The sequence below is a fragment of the Callithrix jacchus genome, chromosome 8 (assembly GCF_049354715.1).
Source record: "Callithrix jacchus isolate 240 chromosome 8, calJac240_pri, whole genome shotgun sequence".
Lineage (NCBI taxonomy): Eukaryota > Metazoa > Chordata > Mammalia > Primates > Cebidae > Callithrix > Callithrix jacchus.
This window is the reverse complement of record NC_133509.1, coordinates 88,905,936-88,929,053: the sequence shown is the minus strand read 5'-3', so window position 1 is coordinate 88,929,053 and position 23,118 is coordinate 88,905,936. Positions and strand designations below refer to the sequence as shown.

Genomic DNA, 23,118 nt, shown 5'->3' with positions numbered 1-23,118 from the left:
TAAGCCTTCTTGGTTTTAGCAATAGCTTAAGTCAGAGAAGCAGGTGATCTTGGAAGCCTAGAAGAAAATACCTTGCACATTAATTTTAAGATGTCATTGATTGTAAGATATAACCCAACTTCTGCAATATTAAATGCTAAAAAAAAGTGAATCTTACTCAAATATGTGAATGGGGATATGTTGATCACTGGAAAGGTATATCTCCATTGTAATCGATATATGAACATTTGATTTATATGTTGAGTTCTTGTTGGTTTAGTTAGAATGCCTTAGTCCTGAAGGGTTTGATCAATAAGTGGTTTGATCAGTATCACTAGTATGTTAGCTCAGTTTTGTCTCTTTGTTCTCTACTGTTTGCTCAGCACCTGAAAAACCTCTTGCACACGAACATTTATTGGAGGAATGAATACAAAGTTGGAGGCTGCCTGTGGCTCCATGTCAGGCTCCATGCCTGACAAAATCAGTCAGCTCTTCTCAGACTTAGCCATGGGAAGGCTTTCAGATGGTGGCAAAAAACTCAGTGAGTCAGACATTTTACCTTAATGGTTGACAGCATTGTTGGGGGTTACAATCTTTTTTGTAAGAAACTTGAAGAAAAACTAAGTTCTGTCATATAGGTAACTAACAATTGTTGAAAAAAAATTAGAGAAAGGAGAAATCAACATAGAAGAGAAATAACTGGGATGGCTTTGTAGAATAACAATTTATTCAACACTGTCAATGTGTCAAGGGCTATTCTAATTTCTTTACATATTTACATAAATGGTGGTAGATAGAATTAATGACCCCAATCTTTGTCTCTCTTTGTTGCCACATCATTTGCCATGAGCTGCAGTTCCTCCCACTAATAAATTATATTTTCCAGACCCTTGACTTTAGATTTGTGTAACTTGTTTTGGCCATTGGAATGTTAGTATATATGTTGGGTTGTCCTCAAGACCACCCACAGTTGAATGACTTGCTAGTAGGACTCACATGACTCAGCATACATTCATATTCACAGCTATGATTTCTTAGAAAGAACACCAAGCAAAATCAGCAAAGAGAAAGGTGCATGGGGCAAAGTCCAGAGGGAACCAGGTCCAGAGTTCTGTCCCCAGGAAGTCACACAGGACATGACTAACTTTCTTAGCAACGAATTGTGAAAACCCACATGAAGTTTTGTCATAGGGACGGACATGTGTAGAAAAATTATCAGTAGGATCCCACGTAGTAGGGTGGAACCCACCTGCAGTTATCCCTGTTAGGAGTCCTGGGCTTAGCCAGTTAAAATTAACCTCATTAACTATAAAGGTCTATCTTAGAAAGCCAGACGGTTTCCTCCTTGAACTTCTGTATAAACCTTTTGTTTCTGAGGCTTTGGTGCAGTACAACTCTGGCCAGTAAGCTGGAGCTTCCAGGGCCAGGGCAGTTCCATGGTAGTAAAGGTAAACCCCCAAGAAGTACAGGATGTACACACTACCCCTTGAAACAGAATTTACAATTCTAGGGCATCCCAGACAGGACATACTTGGGCCAGGCAGGAAAGATGAACAGTGCAGTGCTGCAATGTAGCGCACTGCATCATGGTGAGGCCTCCCACTCTAGGGGTCTCACTCTAGTCCAGATAAATTCAGTTCAGTCCTTGGCTTTAGGGAGACTTTCTGAGACAGTCAGTTCCAAACAGCTCTGCTTGTCAGTGACATGGCTTCATTTGTCTTATGTGTGTGGACATTTGTAGGTGTGCTGTACGGAGAGCAAGGGGCTGGGTCCGGCCAGCTGTGGGTGCCACAGTCAGCACTGACCCCTTGTGGCCTTGGCTCAGGAGTCAGTTTGAATTCACAGTACCTACTCTGAGCTTGGAAAGGTGGCATGGGGAGTTTTCCCTCAACAAGAGGAAGAAGCTTCCAGAAACAGTTCTAAACAGATGTCATTAATGCCTCCCCACCCCTGCCCGATACTTCCCCAGTGTTTTATCACCCTTGTTACAAAATCAGTATTTCCCATTTCATAATCATTACTTTATAGTTTTTTCTAGTCACTTTTCTTTTTCATCTCATCAGACCCTTTGTCTGGAAGGTGATATGCAAGGGGACAAAAGCATTTTCACAGAAAAAAAGTTTTATCCACTTGACCAGAAAGGTACATCATGTTCAGGAATCAGTTAGGCAAGAATCCTGAAGTTTCAAAAAACTTCAAAATGATGTACAGAACCTCCCATCTCTTTTGTCCTGATCATTTATCTAGTGAGCAGCCTAGAAAAGATCAACCCCTTTCTGGAAACAGCTGCATTTAATAATCAAACTGCCTTCTCTGTTGTGTGTACCAGGAGAAAGGTGAGGAAAGTAGAGTCAGGTTATCAATTCATTATAGTCAACGGCAGCGAATCCATAACACAACAGATCAACAGATGTAAGACCTAGTGGGGCCTGGTAGTCTGATCTGTCTGGGTGGTGGAGGGGTCACTGTGATCCTTCCATCACAGTTGCCCAGGGTGTAGCTTTTGGCAGTAATTGCAAGTTAGAACACAGTCTGCAGATGCATTAGCAACACAGAACTGAAGAGCTCAATTTCAGGTGGTCCCATCAGAGAGTAAACCCTCTTCCCTGAGCATCTGTATGTGACCCAGATGGTCCAGCCAGCATCTATGATGTTTTCATAGCGTATGTCTGCACAGAGGAGTGTCTCAAACCTGCACAAGTCCTCAAGTTGAAGTCCTATTCATTGAACCTATGCCTGTTTTCAGTTGAGCACAGCTTGTCTGGAAGCTGTAACAGCTCATAACAGATAGCATTTAGCTTTAAGTCCCAGGAATTAGGATCTTTGATTTCAAAAATTAAAAAAAAAAAAAAAAAAGCAGAGGCTTTGCTTTGGCAGCAGCAAAGGCAAACTCTTGCAGGGGCAGACAGCTGTGTTCCAAGTCCAGGTGACAAGCAAGGCTTTTTTTTAGTCTTATGATAAATGTCAGCCCAAACTGACCTTCTTAAAATATGCACATCAGGCCAGAAATTCATCAGCCTTTCTAAGGGTCAGACATCTGATTTCAAGAGAGTTCATTAGCAAACTAAAAACTGGTCTTTAAAATTCTAAAAATGTATCTCTATCTGGAGATTGCTTCTCTTTTTCTAATGTTACCTCCTTTTCCCCTGAGGCTCTAATTGGCAAAAATAGTAAAAATCATTGGTTATGGAGACTAGCTCTGTTTTTACTACGGGCCTATTTCAGAGACATTGTAGATTCAAGTTTCAGATTGCCTCAATAAAGTGAGTTACACAAATTTTTTAGTGTCCCAGTGCATAGTTATATTTACACTATACATACTGCTGTATATAGCATTATGTATGTGCAAATACATTATGTCTAAAAATGTCCAAACCTTAATTTAAAAATACTTCATTGCTAAAAAATGCTAACAATCATCTGAGCCTTCAGGAAGTTGTCATCTTTTTGCTGGTGGAAGGTCTCGCCTTGATGTTGATGGCTGCTGACTGATCAGTTGAAGACTGGTTGCTGAAGGTTGGGATGGCCCTGGTGATTTCTGAAAATAAGACAGCAATGAAATGTGCCACCTAGATTGATCCTTCATTTTATGAAAGTTTTCTCTGTAGCATGTGATGCTGTTTGATAGAAATTTGCCCATGGTAGAATTAAAAAATTGGAGTCAGTCCTCTCAAACTCTGCTGCTGCTTTATCAACTGCTGATGTAATATTCTTATTCCGTTGCTGTCATTCTATCAGTGTTCACAGCATCTTCACCAGGAGCAGATTCCATCTAAAGAACCATTTCTTTTGCTCATCCATAAGAAGCAACTCATCATTCATTCAAGTTTTATCATGAGATTTCAGCAATTTAGTCACATCTTCAGGCTCCACTTTTTATTCTGGTTCTCTTGATATTTCTACCATGTCTGCCATTACTTCCTCCACTGAAGACTTGATCCCCTGGAAGTCATCCATGACGATCGAAATCAGCTTCTTCCCAACTCCTGTTAATGTTGATATTTTGGCCTCCTTCCACAAATCACAAATGATCTTTATGTATTTAGAATGGTGAATCCTTTTTGGAGGTTTTCTTTCTTTCTTTTTTTTTTTTGAGATGGAGTTTCGCTGTTGTTACCCATACTGGAGTGCAATGGCGTGATCTCGGCTCACTGCAACTTCCGCCTCCTGGGTTCAAGCAATTGTCCTGCCTCAGCCTCCTGAGTAGCTGGTATTACAGGTGCGCACCACCATGCCCAGCTAATTTTTGTATTTTTAGTAGAGACGGGGTTTCACCTCATTGACCAGGATGGTCTCGATCTCTTGACCTCGTGATCCACCCACCTCAGCCTCCCAGAGTGCTGGGATTATAGGCGTGAGCCACCGTGCCCAGCTTGGAGGTTTTCAACTTACTTTTCCCAGATTCTTCAGAATTACTACCCATGGCAGCTATAAGCCTTACAAAATGTATTTCTTACATAATGAGACTTGAAAGTCAAAATTACTCCTTGATCCATCAGCTGCAGAATAGATGTCATGTCAGCAGAGATGAAACCAATGTTCATTTCCTTGCACATCTCCATCAGAGCTCTCAGGAGACCAGTTCATTGTCAATAAGCAGCAATATTTTGAAAGGAATCTTTTTTCTGAACAGTAGATCTCAATAGTAAGCTTAACAAGCACCACCATGCCTGGCTAATTTTTAATTTATTTACTTTTTGTAAAGATGGGATCTTGTTATGTTGCTTAAGTTGGTTTTGAACTTCTGGCCTCAAGTGATCCTCCCACCTTGGCCTCCCAAAGCTGTAGGATTACAGGCATGAGAGTCACTGCACCAAGCTCTTTTTAACATTTTTAACTCATCCAAAACTCACCTTTGGGTATTTTTGGTCCTTTTTCCTCCCAACTAGAGGAAAGAATGAAAACCAAAGGTATCACCTGAGCTATACTTTTTTCCCTTTTCACTTTAGCCAGAATAGCTGAAAATAGCCAGGTGATCCAGTGAGTGAGTCTTCTTTCCTGGGGAAGGATCTATTATTTAAAAATCCCATAGGTAACTTTTAACTCATAACACTCAGCAGCTCAGCTGCTGTTTCATATTATAGGTAACTTTATAGCCATCCAGGCATTAAAGCTTTGTCACCTCCTGTCCCTTAATCCCTCCTTTAACCAAAGAATGCATTTGTCGTATTTCATTGAGTCAGAGTTGGTCTAGAGAATCCTGCTTGTGACACAAAATATATGTCAGGGAGATCCCTAAGACCACTTCCATATTTGAGCATTCACTAGGATTGACAGGACTCAGTATGCAGTTGCACTCATAGCTAGGAATTGTTAGAGTAAAAAGATACCAAGCAAATCAGCAAAAAGAAAGGGACATGGGACAAAGTCTGGAGGAAACTGGGTTCAAGCATCCACATATACTCTCCCAGGGGAGTCACACAGGATGTGCTTAATTCTCCAAGCAATAGGTTGTGACAACATGTATGAAACTGATACCAATAGGAGACAGGGAAATACTGGGTAGAAGAGGGCAGTTCCCTGGCAAAGGCCCCACTCTCAAGCCTAGATACCCACAGCCCTAAATGGGAGCAAGCATTCCTGTTTTTGTGCCCAAAGGTTGCCTTTTGGCCCTCCATGCCCCCCTATCCTGTACTCATATAAACCCCAAATCCCTGGCTCCAGAGGGAGACCAGGAGATGAACAGAGAGCAGAAGGATGACAGAATGGTGCATCAGAGAGAAGAGAAGGAACATCCAAACGCTGAGGAGTTTGACTGGGAATGGTTGGAGAGAGATCAGCTACTGCGTGGCCAAACTCCAGGGAAAGATCATCTTCCTGCTTCATCCCCCTTTCAGTTCCCCATCTTTCCCACTGAGAGCCACCTACACCACTCAGTAAAACCTCTGCTTTCACTGTCCTTCAAGTCCATGTGTGATCCAATTCTTCCAGAATGTGGGACAAGAGCTCAGGATATAAAAAGCTGTTACATTGGCTCTCTGTTCTTGCAAAAAGGCAGAGGGTCTACTGAGCTGATTAACACTTAAGCTGTCCACGGACAGCAAGGCTGAAAGAGTGCACTGTAACACACACCTTCTTGGGCTCCTGCACCTGTCTGTCTGCATGTTCTTCCTCCTGTAAGGGGTTTGAGCAGCGATGGTGACCGAACAGATGAGCCACACCCCCGTTGCCATCCTGCAGAGGGGGTCAGGGGACTCTCCCGTTTCAAAATGTTGTCTATCAGGGAAACTCATTAGAGACTTGGTGACCAGAGTTTCTAGTGGGGGCTGATCATGCAGGCATGTTTGCCTAGCATGTACTAAAATTTCAGACTCCTGGAAGGAAAGCAGATCTTCAGGATAACATATTGTTTGCACAAAATGCTTAGATATAGTGAACATTTCTTACCAGACAATAATGTGAACTCTTCCCAATCAAGTACCCAGATACCAGCCAAGGGCAATCTTGCAAGCAGGTTTTTCTAAGTACAGCAGTATCAGGCTTGCTATGTTCTTTTCTGCACAGTATGATGTAGCGAAAGGTTAAAAAAGTTTTTGGCCAATCAAGCTTGTCCTTGTTTCCCTCTTCTGTTATGATGAGAAACACACTCCTGGTGTAGCCCACTTATCTGAGGAGGAATATATGACATATAGGAAATAAAGCTGGGTCTCCAGAAGACCTCAGTCAAAGTCAACCAACAACCCTGGGCGGTCTCCGTATGTGAGGAGCTCAGCTGAGATAGGCAGAGCTGTCCAGCTGAGTCCAGCTTAGGTAAGCTGACCCTCACTCAATCCTTAGGTGACCCTTATATCTGTAAGAATAATTGTTTTAAGCCAGCGTGTTTTGGGATGGTTTGTGGCAGTAGCTAAATGATACATGAATTTAACACTCCCAATAGCACTATTAGGTAATAATAATTATTATTATTATTGAGACAGGTTCTTCCTCTGTCACCCAGGCTGGACTACAGTGGCATAATCTCAGCTCACTGCAACCCCTGCTTTCTGGGCTCAAGCAATCCTCCTGCCTCATTCTCCCAAGTACCTAGGACTACAGGCACATGCCACCATGCCCAGCTAATTTTTGTATTTTTTTCCTTGCAGAGATGGGATTTTATCATTGTTGCCTAGGCTGGTGTTGAACTCCCAGTCTCAAGCAATCTGCCCACCTCAGCCTACCAAAGTGCTGGGATTACAGGCATGAGCCACTGTGCCTGGCCAAGGTAAATATTATGAACTTCATTTTATAGATGAGGAAACTCAGAAAACCAAAGAGGGAAATTAAGGTCCCATTTTTCCATAGTCCCACAGCTTCTAAGTGGAAGAGCCAGGATCTGAAGGCAGAATTTTGGCTCCAGAGACTGCATGCCTAACAATTGCTTTCTGCCATCTTGGAGCTTCAGCTGGAACTGAGAGAATGGCAAAGCCTCAGGTAAGAATAGGCACATCTTGTAAGGAAAGCAGTTGGGAGGCCAGCAAGAGAGAAGAGAAATAATTGTGTTAGAGAATCATGGAGAATCATGTTAGAACCTTCCTCTCCTACCTTTGTTTTGAATGTAATGTTGTGAAGGCAAGCTTTAAGATCTCAGGGGAAAAATGGAAAATAAATCTCAGAATCATGTTCAGAAAACCTCAATGATGATGATGATTAATAGAGACTGAGCATCTGCTAAGTGGTGGATACTGCTAAGCGCTTGTAGTAATCATTGGTGCTGTCCAAAAATACCTTCAGTTTTTCTCCAGGGCCCACAGTAGAATTTCACTTTCTTGGTTTCTGGAAGTAGAGATGGCCAACTGATTGACTTTAGTCCAGAGTCAGCAAACTACATTCTTCAGCCTGTAAGCTAAGAATGATTTCTACACTTTTTATAGCATCATAAAAAAATATGTGAAAGAGACCATATGTGGTTCACAAAGCTGAAACTTTTTACTGTCTGGCCCTTTACAGAGAAAGTTTGTTAATCCCTGTTGTAGTCAATACATTGACAGTGGAGTTGGCATGTGTCACATCCAGGTGGAAGCTTTTAAGAGCCAGTGTATGATTTTTTCCACTTCCTCTTTTCTTCTGTCCTACTTACAGAGAGAGGATCTCAGTCTGGAGTGAGGATGGCACAGGTGGAGCCTTTACCTGACTTGCCATGGACATGCAGTATGAGAAAGGCATAACATTATTGCGATTTTAAATCACTGAGGCTTTTCTTTTTATTACTGAGAAAAACCTAGACTATACTGACTTATATAGCACTTTACAGACATTTAATCCATACAATTGCCTTATAAGATATTATACCCTCCTTTTGAACTGTATCTTGGATCAGATAATTAGAACACATGAATACCACCATACTCCATATCATCATCATATCTCTCTTAGACTATTGTCACAGCTCCTGATGGCTTTTATGGTGGCATTCCTGCCTCTTATGGACTGTTCTTATTAGTCAGAGATATCCTTTAAGAATTATAATAGATTATTCCAGGATTTCATTTGTGGCAATGACTGGCTAGGTGGTTTGGGCTAGTCTTCCCACTTGATACAACCAGGGAAGCTGGATAAAAATATTTTAAAAAATGTTTCAAGGCATCAGAGAGCTACCAAGGAAGTGACAAATTATAGGGCAAAGATCTGGGAGGGGAGAGGAATGGAGAGATGTGGGGGTCTGGCATTTGTGGCTATTTGCCCCTAGTGGCTGGTTTTAATTCTGAAAGTGGAGCTGAAAATCTGAGAAGCTGCGTGGAGTTTTCTACGGACTCACAGTGCCAGTAGACAAAAAATTTGGGTTCAAGGCTTGTTGAAAAGGAGGGTCTTGATAAGCACCTGAGGCTTTCAAGTGGGACTCTAAAGGGCCACTAGGAGTAAGAGTGAATGAAAGTAGACCAGTTTCCAGAGCATCTGACGCCAGCTCTGAATCATCTCAATCCCTCTCTGCCTTAAGGTAGTCTAAAATGGCTAAAACTCCACAAATCAGCCTTGATTTATTATTTTGTTGGTAGTCTAGACCAGGGTTTCTGAACCTAAGCAGTACTGACATTCTGGACCAGGTAATTCTTTGCTGTGAGGGGCTGATCTGTGTATTGTAGGAGGTTTGTTAACATCCCTGGCCTTTACCCTCCAGATTTCCAGTAGAACCTTCTCAATCATAACAATAAAAATGGCCATTGCCAAATGTCCCCAGGAGGGCAAAAGGCAGATTCAGTTTATAGTGTGCTATATCTCTAGCTGTTACGTTGTGAATAGCACCAAAATGTTGAGGAAATGTTCTCTTAGTATGTGACAACTATTGTCCGATTCAGTGGATTTTGCTTGTGTCACTGACGAACAAATCCAATTCTTTGTTGTTTCACTTTTGTCTTGTTCATTAATGTGAATGAATGCGCCAGTCAACATTCATGCTACAGCTATGCTTGTCCATCACTTAAAAGCATACAAGAGTTTGGCAAAAATCAACAAAAACATTTTATGAGAATCAATTGGCTATGTGAAATTTACGATAAGTAGTATTTGTACTTTTATTATTACCTGTAAATTGATTTATTTGTTTCAAAGAACTTTTGGATTGTTGACCCTCTCTGTTGTGTGGTTGTTTGCTATTTCAGTAATTTCTGTTTTTTTTTTAAATTATTTCATTTCTTCTTTTTCCTTAGTTTTAATCGTGTGTGTGTGTGTATGTGTGTGTGTGAGACAGAGTCTTGCTCTGTCACCCAGATTGGAGTGCAGTGGTGTGATCTTGGGTCACTGCAAGCAGCCTTGACCTCCTGGGCTTAGGTGATCCTCCCACCTCAGCCTCCTGAGTAGCTGGGACCACAGGCATGCACCACCATACCTAGCTATTTTTGTATTTTTAGTAGAGATGGGGGTCTCGCCATGTTGCCCAGGGTGATCTTAAACTCTTGAGCTCAAGCAATCTGCCCACCTCGGGCTCCCAAAGTGCTGGGAGGATAGGCGTCAGCCACCGTGCCTGGACAGTTTTAATATTTATTCTTTTACTTCTTGAGGCAGAACTGTGTAACAAGTTACCTGAAAACTTAGCAGTTAATAAAAACATAATCATTTGCTCATTTCCCTTTTTATCAGCCTTGTTCTATTTTCCTCTTTTCTTTTTTTTTCTTTTTTTGTTCTTTCCTTCATTCTCTTTCTGTCTTCCTGCCTTCTCACCTTTCCTTCCTCTGCTTAATTGCTTAAAATATGTGATTGAAATAAATTAAAGACTAAAGCAGGGGCGGTAAACTAACAGCCAACAGGCTGAATCTGGTCAGCACATCTTGGCAGCTTGTACAGTATTCTAATCATTGGAAAAGTCTACATTAAAAAAAAAAGGGTGAGGTGGCTGGGTTTGCTGGCTTCTTCCTGTAGTCCCAGTGTGTTGGGAGGCTGACACAGGAGGATTGCTTGAGGCCAGGAGTTCAAGACCAGCCTGAACAACAAAGCAAGACCCCATCTCTACCAAAAAAAAAAAAAAAAAAATTTGCCAAGCATGGTGGCATGCACCTGCAGTCATAGCTTACTCAGGAGGTCGAAGTGGGAGGATCACTTGAGCCCAAGAGTTTGAGGCTACAGTGAGCTATAGTTATAACACTCCAGCCTGAGTGACAGAGTTATATCCTGTCTCTCTTAAAAAAAAAGCAGGGAGCATGGGGGGGCTAGTTTTCTCTTAAAAAAATCAGATGTGACAGCAAAGGCTCTGTTTTTCCACATGGAAACAATAAGCTAGAGCTCTTTCTTTAATTCTCTCTTTTTAATTCCTGGAAAGCCCATTAGACCTCCTTTAGGCCAAATTATTTGTCCATAAGCTTCATCACTCCCTATTGCCAATTACCATCTTACCTTGCTTAATTCTGTTCTCAGAGTCCCACAGGCATTGAAGTTTGATGCTTCTGAAATAAAACTGTATAATCTTCACTTTTCAAATCAACAAGGGGAGTTCCTTCTCTTCAAAAACAGCCACCCTCCAACGAAACAACTGATATGAGAAAATAAAACCAAAACTGAAGGCAACGCATAATCAAGCAACCTCTCTTTTTACGTCGCACAGTCACATCTCTAGTTACTCTTATGAGTGGAGGTACAGGAAAGGAGGCAGGGATTGGTCTAATAAGCTACGCACTGGATAGTTCTGGTAGTTCTCCACAGTGGGTGGCCAGTACCCATGGGATTATTATGAAGCAGAGGGCTAACCACTTTCTGAATACCTCCCTATACATCTTCTTCAGGCCAGACACAATTGCATTAGTTAAGGTTCTCTAGATAACAGAATCAATAGCAGTTACACACACATACACACTATCTATCTATCTACCAATCTACAATAGATCAAGACATTTATTTTAAGGAATTGGCTAAAGTAATTATGCAGGCTTGGAGGTCCAAATTCTGCAGGGTGGTCTGGCAGGCTGGAGATCTCCAAGAGCTGGCACTGCAGTTCAAGCCCAAAGGCCGTCTGCTGCAGAGTCCCCTCCTGCTGAAGAATCCCCTCCTGCTTGGTCAATCTTTTGTTCTATTCACACCTTCAACTGATTGGATGAGGCCTAACCACATATGCAATCTGCTTTAATCAGAGTCCACTGATTTACCTGTAAATCCCATACAAAACACTCTCACAGAAACATCTAGAATAATGTTTGACCAAATATCTGGACCCCATGGCCCAGCCAAAACAACATGTAAAATTGACCATCACATGCATGTTAAATTTTGATTAATCTATTCCCTCAGTATTTTTTTTTTTTTTTTTTTGAGACAGAGTCTCACTGTCACCCAGGCCGGAATGTAGTGGCGCAATCTCGGCTCACAGCAACTTTCACCTCCCAGGTTCAAGAGAGTCTCCTGCCTCAGCCTCCTGAGTAGCTGGGATTATAGGTGCCTGCCACCATGCCCAGATAATTTTTATATTTTTAGTAGAGACAGGATTTCACCATGTTGGCCAGGCTGGTCTCCAACTCCTGACCTCAGGTGATCTGCCCGCCTCAGCCTTCAAAAGTTTTGGGATTACAGGCGTGAGCCACACACCTGGCTTCACTCAGTAAATATTATGAGCACCATCTATATCCCAGGTACTATTCAAGGTGCTGGGAATAGTGTAGTGAATAAAATAGCCAAGATCGCTGCTTTTTTGGGGTTCACATGCTCTTGGGAGAGATAGTCAGGTAGTGATATGTGTTATGGAAAAAAATTAAAACAAGATGGGGTCTGAAGAGGATGTTCTTCTAAATAGAAAAGGCAGAGAAGGCATCTCTGTGATGTCATTTGAGAAGCACCTGAATGAAGAGAGAGAGTGAGCCATGTAAATAATTAGGGGAAGAGTTTTCATTTTCAAGAGTAAGGAGGTGCAGAGCGTGGATGTGTCTGAGGAACAGCAAAGAGGCCAGTGTGGGAGGAGCTGACTGGGGGAGGAAGATAGGAGGAGGCGGCAAAGCAGGACCTTGTGGGGTCTTAAGAGATTCCTTTGTCGAAGGATCCAAGAAGAGGGTCCAGGTAAGTGAATTCACACCTCTGTATTGACACAGGGGACAAGTCCTTTCTGGGTGGGCTTCAGGATGTTGGGTACTCCCTCACTCTCTAACTCTCACCTTCTCCCCATTTTCCTAGGGTTGGCTCCCCAGATTTTCTTTTCATTCTTCAGCATCAGGTGTCTGCTCATTTCCTCGGAACCTACTGTCTCCCCCACTCCACTCCCAGTGATGAAGGAAATCCCAGTCCCTTAGAGTGTGGTGCAAATTCTGCCACCTCTGGTGTCAGCAGGATATGAGCAGAGTCTCAATCTGTTCTAGCTCCTGCTGACTCTGCAGAGAGGGGAGGACCAGCTCTGGTCCCATGGTAGGAAAAAGGTGGGGGGCTAAAGTAAATTAGGGGTGTTTCAGCTTCCATTTGTTCTATCTGCAGGCAGGGTTGGCCCAGGTTTTCTCTTTGGCCCATGACAAACACAATTCACCTCTGTGATGTAGCTGTTGTTGCTGTTGTTTTCTGGCTAGTCTGGAGCTGGCAAACTATGGTTGATGAACTCAAACCCATAGGCCTGTTTTCTTCAAGCTTCACACTCCTTTCTGCTGGAATTATCTATGGCTGCTTTTGTACTACAACAATAGTGATGAGTAGTTGCAACAGAGACCTTGTGGCTGAGAAGCCTGAAATATTTACTGTCTGGCTCTTTACAGAAAACTTTTGCCTTCCCCAGTCTAGCCTCTGAGAGATATATGCATTTCTTCTAATAAAGTCTGCTTGCAAAGCAGTAATTCTGGCCTTATGATGCGAAAGTGCTCTCTTCTGCTCAGCTTGGTCCCTTCATCATGGAGGGTCCCACATAAATAGACAAGACCTCTGGCTGAGCCATCTGGTCAGATGGCATCATAGTCACCTGATTTGCCTCTAATCCCCAAGATTCTCTCCTGAGAGGGAGAGGGGAGGCTTAAGTTCAGCCTGCCACACCTGTAGTCTTCAGTTAAATTTTTGGTGTATGACTCATGGCTGACAACAGAAATGTATGTGTTCAAAATAATGTGGAGGATTTTTCAAACTACCAGAGAGGAAAGTGTTAACACATGTTCATAGAGAAGTGAGTCTGTTGAGAAGTGCTCAAGGAGAAATTAAACATGATTGTTATCCATAGTTGTACTTGGATGTGCGTTTTACCACTAGATACATATTTTAAAAATATTTTGATATTAATGTGAATGGATTTGACATGTGTTCAGTAGAGAAGGCTGGAGTCTCAGAGTTGAATGTAATTTGGAGAGAACACACTTCCTCATTCTTGACATACCAAGTTTAAGAATTTCTTGTGGCCGGGCATGATGGCTCACGTCTGTAATCCCAGCACATTGGAAAGCTGAGGTGGGTGGATCATGAGGTCAAGAGATTGAGACAATCCTGGCCAACATGGTGAAATCTCATCTCTACTAAAAATACAAAAATTAGCCAGGCATGGTGGCGCACACCTGTAGTCCCAGCTACTTGGGAGGCTGAGGCAGGAGAATCACTTGAACCCGGGGGGTGGAGGTTGCAGTGAGCCAAGATTACACCACTGCACTCCAGGCTGGCGACAGAGCGAGACTCCATTAAAAAAAATTTCTTGCATGACACTGGGCATGGTACTACACTCCTATAGTCCCAGCTACTTGGGAGGTGGAGTCAGGAAGATTTCTTGAATCTAGGAGTTTGAAGTGTCAGTGAGCTATGATGGCACCACTGCACTGGGTAACAGAGTATGACCCCATCTCTAAAAAAACACAATAATTTCTCTTGTGATGACCGTCAGATACAGTTCATGTGGTCTGTAGTAGACATATGTTGTTTCCCCATTGCTTCTCCCTTTGGTGACTTGTCTCTCTCTTATTTCATGTGGTCTTGTTGGGCACATAGTTAGAACTCACTTGTAAATGTACCCTATTTGTCTGGTTGTATTATGGGTCCAGGAAAGGCATGTGACCCAGGCTACAGCATCCTTCCTTTTCTTGTGCACGTTGGTGTTGGATTGCCCCACATTGGGTGCCACTGTCGGGGTCACCACCTGCAGTGGTGTGTCCTGCAGAGCCTGACTCAGCGACAGATGAATAAAGTACACTGACACACAGATATTATGCTGTGACAGTTTGACTGAGTGACTGGCAGCTTACAGACTCCCTGGAGAGTGCTGTAAACAGTTGTGACCGCTGGCCCCACCACTCAGTAAGACTCACATTTATTTAGTAAAGTTTAATTGACAAAGGCTTTAGTCAACACCACTAGAGTAAAAGATTAAAGGACAGGTTCCTGTGTCCAAAGCAAACTCCATTAGTGGGTAATATTCCTGATTGTCTTCCCCTCAAGAGGGCCATCTGGCTCAAAGTTTGGTTTTAAGACCACATGAGTAAAGGAGTTATTCGGATAAACTCCCCCCATACCCTAGCTATTTGCTTTTCTTATTAACTAAATGTAAAGGGAATTTAGGCTGCCTTCAGCCGAAACTTCTACTGAAACTATGAAAAAAGCCTTAGGCCTTCCAAAAGGGTTTGAGACTATATTCTATATCTTTCTCTAATATTTTTTTCTTTAATATTTTTGCCACCACCCTGAGTGAACTCCCACACTTTGGTGGTTGGTGCTCTGACTTTCTTCTTTACCTTTCTAAGTTTTCTGCTTTACCCCAAGATGATGCTGAGTTCTAATTTGCACTGGATAATTGGAGTAGATTGTAAAATTTATTTAAAATATTCCTTAAATTTGAAAAATTTGATTGTATTTTATGATAGGAATAAATTGTGTTTTTATAACAATATCACTCGTCTCATTTACTCTACTGTGATGTGGCTGACCACTCCCCATCAAGAGGTGGAGTCCAATACTCTCTTCTTAAATATGGGCTGGCCTTAGTGACTGGTTCACCTAGTAGAATGCAGCACAAGGGACAAATAATAGGATCGATCAATCTTCATACCTGTTAACCAGCACCCAGCTCAAGAAATGGAACATTCACAGCACCCAGAGACTCCTTTGTGTCCCCGTCCACTAGCCCCTGCCCAGGGTAACGTCTATTTTCTCTTCTGATGCCATGACTTAATTTTGCTTGTTTGTGAATTCTATCTAAATGGAATCTTTCGTGTCTGGCTTCCTTTACTTCACTTTATGTTTGTGATATTCATTAATATTGTTGTGTGTGGTTGTGCTTGTTTGTTCTCATGGCAGTATTCCATTCTATGAATAAACCATAAATCATTCATCCAATATACTGTTGGGTCATTTCAAGTTTGGGGCTATTATGAATAGTGCTGCTATAAACATTCTTGTCTTTGGTAAACATATTGTATACATTGCTGTTGGGTATATCATAGGAGCAAAAGTATGTATGTTCATCTTCTAGTTGATACTGCCAAACAGTTTTCCAAAGAGGTTATATGAATTCACATTCCCACTGGCGCTGTGTTAGAATTCTAGCTCAACATCTTTGCTTGTGGTTTTCACTTTAGCTATTTAGTGAGTGAGCTATTTTGTTTCAAAGCAGTATTTAATTTCAAATTGTTGAAAGACTAACCAGTTGAATATTAGAATCAGTAGATACCATTCTTTAAGAGATTGCAAAAGCCCATAATTTTTAGGACTTTTAAGAAAATGTTCCTATATTACATGTCAGCCATGTGTAAATATTTTGCTGCATTATTTTTTAAATGCATGTATAATTGCAATGTTTATATTCTGGGAGTACATGCCTACTTTAGACCATACTGATATAAACTGAGTGGCTCCAAATTAAGAAGGTCCTCGCTGGGAACGATCCAAGATGGCCGATCAATAACAGCTTGGGATTGCAGCTCTCAGTCAAAGCGCAGAAAACTAGAGGATGCCACACTTTCAGACAAATTCTGGTTGCTCACGGAGCAGAAGATCCCCAGTGGAGGAACCACACGGGTCGCCAGCGCGACTCTTGTGGCCGGCGCAGCAGTTTCGCTGGCACCTCGGCATGGCAGCTCTCAGAACAGAGTAAACAGGGCCGGCTCCCCTTCTGACCGAGGTTTGGAGGACCCACATGGGTCCCCAGCACGAATCCTGAGACCGGCGCAGCGGCTGTGATGGCACCTCAGTGCGGCAGCTCTCGGTGCAGAGTAAACGAGACTGGTTCCCCTTCTGACCGATGTTTGGAGCTCCAGGAAGGCAGAGTCGCCCATTACGGACACAAGAAGGAAGCCAGACAGGAGAATCCTGGGCAGAAAAGCACCATCAGTCTTAATGCCGCCATTCTGGCCCTGGGAACTAACAACTTGGATGTCCAATCAAGAGACCTAATCTGAAAGTCGGTAATTTCAAAGATGACAGGAGGATAAATTTACAGTGATGGGAAGAAACCAGCGTAAAAAGGCTGAGAATACTCAAAATCAGAATGCCTCTCCCTCTAAAGATGATCACAGTTCCACATCAACAATGGAACAAGGCTTGACGGAGAACGAGCGCATCCCAATGACAGAATCACTCTTCAGGGAATGGATAATAAGAAACTTCTGTGAGTTAAAAGAACATGTTGTAGCCCAACGTAAAGAAACTAGGAACTTTGAAAAAAGGTTTGACGAAATCCTATTGAGAATAGACAACTTAGAGAGGAATATAAGTGAATTAATGGAACTGAAGAATACAATACAGGAACTCCGAGAAGTATGTACAGGTTTAAACACTCGAATTGTTCAAGTAGAAGAAAGGATAACAGAGGTCAAAGTCCAACTTAATGAAAGAAAACAAGAAGACAAGATTAGAGGAAAAAGGATAAAAAGGAATGAGCAAAGTCTCCAAGAAATGTGAGACTATGTGAAAAGACCAAATTTACGTTTGATAGGTGTAACTGAATGCGACGAGAGAATGAATCCAAGCTGGAAAATACCCTCCAGGATATTATTCAGGAAAATTTTCCTGAACTAGCAAAGCAGGTCAATATTCAACCCCGGGTAATACAGAGAACATCACAAAGATATTCCTCAAGAAGAGCAACCCCAAGGCACATAATCGTTAGATTCACCAGGGTTGAAACGAAGGAGAAAATACTAAGGGCAGCCAGAGAGAAAGGTCATGTTACCCACAAAGGCAAGCCTTTCAGACTTACAGCAGATCTCTCAGCAGAAACCCTACAAGCCAGAAGAGAGTGGGGGCCAATATTCAACATCCTCAAAGAACAGAACCTTCAGTCCAGAATTTCATATCCAGCCAAACTAAGTTTTACAACTGAAGGAAAAATAAAATCTTTTATGAACAAGCAAGTACTCAGAGATTTTATTACCACCAGGCCTGCTTTACAAGAGCTTCTGAAAGAGGCATTACAGACAGAAAGAAACAACCAGTATTAGCCTTACTAAAAATATACGAAAAGTAAAGAGCACTAACATAAAGAAGAATTTTCATCAACAAATGGATCAGCCAGTTAACATCTAATGGCAGTAACCCTAAATTTAAATCAACGAAATCCCCCAATCAAAAGACACAGCCAAAACCCAACGGCATGTTACATCCAGACCTGTTTCACATGCAAGGATACACAAAGACTCAAAACAAAGGAATGGAGAAAGATTTACCAACCAAATGGAGAGCAAAAATAAATAAATAAATAAATAAATAAATAAAAAGCAGGAGTTGCAATTCTCGTAGTGGATAAAATAGATTTTAAAGCAACAAAGATATAGTGGTAAAAGGATCAATACAACAACAAGAGCTAACGATCCTAACACCCAAATACATAGAGACTTAGATTCAATGAGACAGAAAATTAATAAGGATATCAAGGACTCGAACTCAGATCCGGAACAAGTAATCTTAATAAATATTTATAGAGCTCCCCACTTCAAATACACAAAATATACATTCTTGTCAATACCACATCACACCTACTCATTGGTTTAAATGAAACATTGATTGGCCATTATTAATAACCATTTTTTTTTCAGAATAAAGCAATATTTCCGTTCACCCTCCCTCTCTCTCTTCCTTTCTTTCTCTCCTTTACTCATTTTTTTTTTTCTTTCCTTCTGTCAAAAAATGAAATCAACTTGTAAACCTCTAGATCCAGGTCGGCAATGTCTCTCTCATTGCTTGAATTCCTTCCTTCCCTTCCCTCCCTTCCTCCCTCCCTCCCATTCCTCCCTTCCTTCCTTCCTCCCTCCCTTCCTCCTTCCCTCCCTTCCTGCCTTCCTCCCTCCTTCCCTCCCTAAAAAAAAAAAAAAAAAAAAAGAAGGTCCTCTAATTTAGACATAACGTCAGTGAGCACCTCACACTCTGATGAAAGAAACATTACCTAAGTTTTCCAAGCATCATAGATTGGTAATGAAATTAAAGTCACAGTTACTGTCCTTTACAAAATATTATTTTCTGTTTCTTCCTCTATCCACTATGTGAAACTGCACCCTCTCTCTCTACTCCTCATAGTAGTTCAGTGAGTCCTCCAGGATGGCCTCTGTATTCTCTGAGATATAAGAGCAAGGCATGCAACATCTTCTGGCTTTCCTTTGCTGGGGTAAAGTCTCCGGTCACTGCCCAAGCCCACTAATGTCCCACTCTACTGCAATGCCAGCTGTACTTTCTCTGATGCTGCTGTTAATGCTGGCACAGGATTTTGCTAATCCTTGCATCTTCAAGGTCCTGCAGAAATTTTAACAAAACAGATCTTTTTAGTTTCACCTGCTTTTAAGATCCATGGTCCTTGGATTAGAGGACACTTGTGCTGGCCACCACTGGGAGGCACCAAGACTCTTCCCTCCCCTCTGTCCTTGTCTTGATGTCACTGAACTCAATTTGTGTGCTTTGACTTTCTCTTCCCTTTGGGTGAGTTACTTCCCAGGAGTCCTGGGGCCTCTCCTGTAAGCAATCCTAGCAATATTACCTCACCCTCTGCCAGCTGTGCCCAGGCCTGGGTGACTCCTGAGAGCTTGGTCTCAAGCTGAGACTCATCGTGTGTCCTCATTGGCATGGGTTAGTCCTGGTTTATGACTGTTGTACTGACATAATTATTAACAGCTCTCCCTTTCCTCCTTTGAACGGTTAATTGTATATGGTTACCCTCTCTCAAGCCATCTTTAGGAAAATGTTACAGAAGTAAAACAGAATCAACAACACTTTTAGAATAGTCAAGAAATACACTATGTAGAGAAGAATTTTCACATCCGATGGCTGGAGTGAACATTGTAGTAATGTCCTAGCCTGAGTCCTGCCTTGCCTCTCAGCCCCTAGCTGGCAGCTACTTGGCTCCATCTACAGGCTCTGCTCTGCTCTGCTCTGCCCTGGCGGAAGACTATTTCTTCCTTTCTCAGAAGGAGCTCCTGTGATTGAAAGAGATCACAAGTGGGGGATTGAAGGAGTTGGGTGGGATGCTCTGAAACCCAGCCATAGGTTAATCATTGTGGTGGGTCTTCCCCATACCCTTGTGCCCATTTTTCCTAACCTGGCCTCGGCTGTGTTCTGGAGACAGTTTCTATTTCATTTGTTTCCTAGTTCTGAATGGGCCCTAATGGTCTCTTGCCATTTCCCCCAATCCTCGGCCTGCCTTGGACCTGGACTCTGGCTGTTGACCTCAGTGACACAGGATCTGCCATCCACTGCAGCACTCTTCACATGGCCTACCTTACCCTGTTGCCTCTCCCGCTTCCTCAAAGTGCAGTTTGCTCTTTTTGGAAGCTGTGCTGTAACCCCTCTTACTTGCATGTGGGGTTTCCACCAGGAAGGCAAGGTACTCTAGCAGAAAGGGCAAGAGCTCTGAATTCAAAAGACCTGATTCAGGTCCTACTTCAGCAATTAGCCATGTGTCCTTGGATGAATCACCTAGATACCTAACCTGAATAATGATCCCCTCATCTGTAGCAGGTAGAATGAAATTGCCACTTGAAAATGGACGAATTGACTTCTGAACTCAGAGAATTTCCGGCTGAGTTTGTTTGGTATCAATCAGTTGCCTGGGGCTGGGTTAATCTTTGGAAAAGTCAGATTTTTGAATTTGAGGAACTAAGGCTGTTTGTCAAGGATGCTGGGAAAGTCAGCTTGGAACCAACTTGGTTCCCACCTTAATTTTAGGGGAAAGTTCAGCCAGCTTCAGAAGCTGGGCTATTCACCTAGCCAATTGCTTCAAGCCCAGACAGGTCTTGAATCAGACAACTCTCACAGGAGAGTGTAACTGGCATCTTTTCCCATCTCATCTTGTTGGTTTTGGGAGTGAGATGAGATTGGGCAGATAAATTTGCCAGGAATGGAGAAGGGCCTGATACTCTTAAATCTCTGTCTTTCAGAAATACTTAGTTCATTTTATATTTTTTAATTTATTATTTATTTATTTTTTGAGATAGGATCTTGTTCTGTCCTCCAGGCTAGAGTGCAGTGGCACAATTATGACTCACTGCAGCTTCAAGCTCCCAATCTCAAGTGATCCTCTCACCTCAGTCTTCCAAGTAGCTGGGACACAGGCATGTGCCACCATGCACGGCTATTTTTTTTTTTTTTTTTATTTCTTGTAGAGACAGGGTTTCACCATGTTGCCCAGGCTGGTCTTGAACTTCTGGGCTCAGGCCATCTGCCCACCTTGGCCTCCCAAAGGCCTGCATTTACAGGCATGAGCCGCTGCGCCCAGCACTTAGTTCTTTTTAAATATAATCTAAAGTAAGGAGAAAGAGCCTTATTTTCATCATTTCATACTGAAGTACATTCAGAATGAGTTGAGAACCTGTATGTTATAAGCATCCATATTAATGACCAAAAATATAAAACAGAAATAGCAAGGCCATCCAGATAGTTCTGTTCTTCCTGGAATGGGCGATGGCAGCCGAGAAAAGCAGGATTTCAGTAAACATCTCCCTCTTGTGCAGAAAGCCCCAGTCTGGGATTCAAATCTGATTAAGTGAGTCAGGCTTACATTTATTACTGTATATTACACACATTTTTGAGCATTCAGAAGTGAGTGGTGTCTCTGTGGATTTGGCCAGTTCCTGGCAATTATGCACTTGGCTGCTAGTGCAAACCAGCATGCCAAACGCCTGGAATGATGATCCATGTCTGAGCAGCTTTCAGTCTGGGAAGGATGTTGTCCAAATACCATGTTCCTTCCCAAGGTGGCCAAATCCTGCTTACAGTTCTGTCCTTTAAATCTATGTATGCTGAAACTTGACCAGAAAGGATATGGCCACATCCCTTTACCCCTTTCAGCTTCTGCAGCAAACACCTGGGGGAACTTGCATTGATTTTGCAGCGTCTGGCAGCTGCTTAGTCCAGAAGTATTTTCGTGCCTAGTGCCTTAATCAGAAAATTACATTCTGAACCTAATCTGTCAGGTGGATTATTAGAAAACACTAACTCTTTCAGAGACTAAGTCTGGAAGCCTGGTGAAATGCCAACTGAGTGATGGTATTCTTTTTCTGAAATGCCCTTCTGGCTTTATTTGCATGGGTATTAGCCAATCTGTCCAAATTGTAGCTGATTCACACTTGTTTGCACTTTAGCAAATAGCCCTGTATTAGAAAGAGAGTCTGTCTCTTTGCATGCGCTGTACAGCAGTGAGTGCTGATAAAACCAAAAATTTCTAATAAATTTAGCAAGGACTGTCTTGGTATACAATTGGCCCTCTGTCTCCACTGGTTCTGCATCCACAGAGTTAACCAACCATGGATTGAAAATATAGTATCTGTGGGATGCAGAAACCACACATATGGAGGGCCAACTTTTCTTATCATTGGGTTCTACAGTGCTGGCTATGGGACTTGAGCACTTTAGTATCTGCTGGGGGTGAGGGTGACAGAGGTGGGGGTGTGTCTTGGAAGCAATCCCTTTCAGATGCCAAGGGATGAATATATATGGAGAGGTCTAAAATGTAGGCTCAGTGAGGTGGGAATTTGGTCTGTTTATCATTTGTTCAATGAATAAGTAAGTGAATGAGCTTGTGAGGCTGAGAAAGAAGGATGGCTTGAGCACAGAAGTTCAAGATCAGCCCAGGCAACACAGCAAGAACCTGTCTTAAAAATATAATAATGAAAAATAAATAAATAAGCAAATGGATAATTATAAACCTACCCTCTTCTTAATTACATAGTAAATGTCATCTTGTCCATTTCTTATTTCCTTTTCTATTTCTGACTTTCTTTTTATTCAATTTAGATAGAAGGCAGTTAAAAGCCTTTCTCTATGAAATAGGCAAATGTAAAGTGAAGATGCCTTGACTGGGGTCCTGTGCCCACTTGTCAGTCTTTTCACTTATCCCTCACTTCCTCCCATGAGCTTTGCTACTGTCTTCAGGAAGCAGCCCCGCTCCCTTGCTTTCTTAGCTGGTGGCCTGGCCTTCTATCTGCCCCTAAGATTCTATGTGGTCATGACAACACTCACCTGTTTTTTCCGCTAGTCCAAATGAGGCATCTCTTCTATAATAGAAACCCCTTCTCTTCTGTGGAACCTTGCAGCATTAGTTACTCTTCTCTCCTCTGCTTTTTTTTTCACTATTGGCTATTTGGAGTCTACAGAAGAGCTCAAATCTTTCCAATATTAAAACAAACAAACAAAAATAACACAAAAGCAAAACAAAACAACTGTCACACCCCAAACCAAAAAAATCGCACCTAGCACCATATCACTTTTACCTTCTCAGCCCAGTTTTTCAATAGAAAGATCCACATTCAGAGACTCGATTTTCTTACTTCTTTTTTATCCTTTGTAAAATTAAATAAGAAAAAGGTTTTTTTTGGGCCG

At 42.2% G+C, this 23,118-nt stretch overlaps 1 long non-coding RNA gene and 1 pseudogene across 12 annotated transcripts in view; one reads left to right on the top strand and one right to left on the bottom strand.

The window, feature by feature from the left end:
• LOC118144943 (keratin, type II cytoskeletal 8 pseudogene) overlaps positions 1-23,118 on the top strand; it is a 376,247-nt pseudogene that overhangs the window by 14,679 nt on the left and 338,450 nt on the right. For 10 of the 11 annotated variants that reach the window (XR_013521224.1, XR_013521223.1, XR_013521222.1 and 7 more), the window contains exons 3-4: positions 7,062-7,180; positions 7,261-7,389. The product of XR_013521224.1 is annotated as a keratin, type II cytoskeletal 8 pseudogene, transcript variant X4 (transcript). Of the gene's footprint in view, positions 1-7,061; positions 7,181-7,260; positions 7,390-10,803; positions 18,568-23,118 lie in introns of those variants that run through there. The other variant, XR_013521230.1, reaches the window with a different exon arrangement.
• Positions 5,812-12,833, bottom strand: LOC118144944 (uncharacterized). The gene is made up of 3 exons (XR_004729911.3): positions 12,525-12,833; positions 10,783-10,918; positions 5,812-6,586 (listed from the first exon to the last, which is right to left on the bottom strand). It is a non-coding gene; the product is annotated as an uncharacterized LOC118144944 (long non-coding RNA).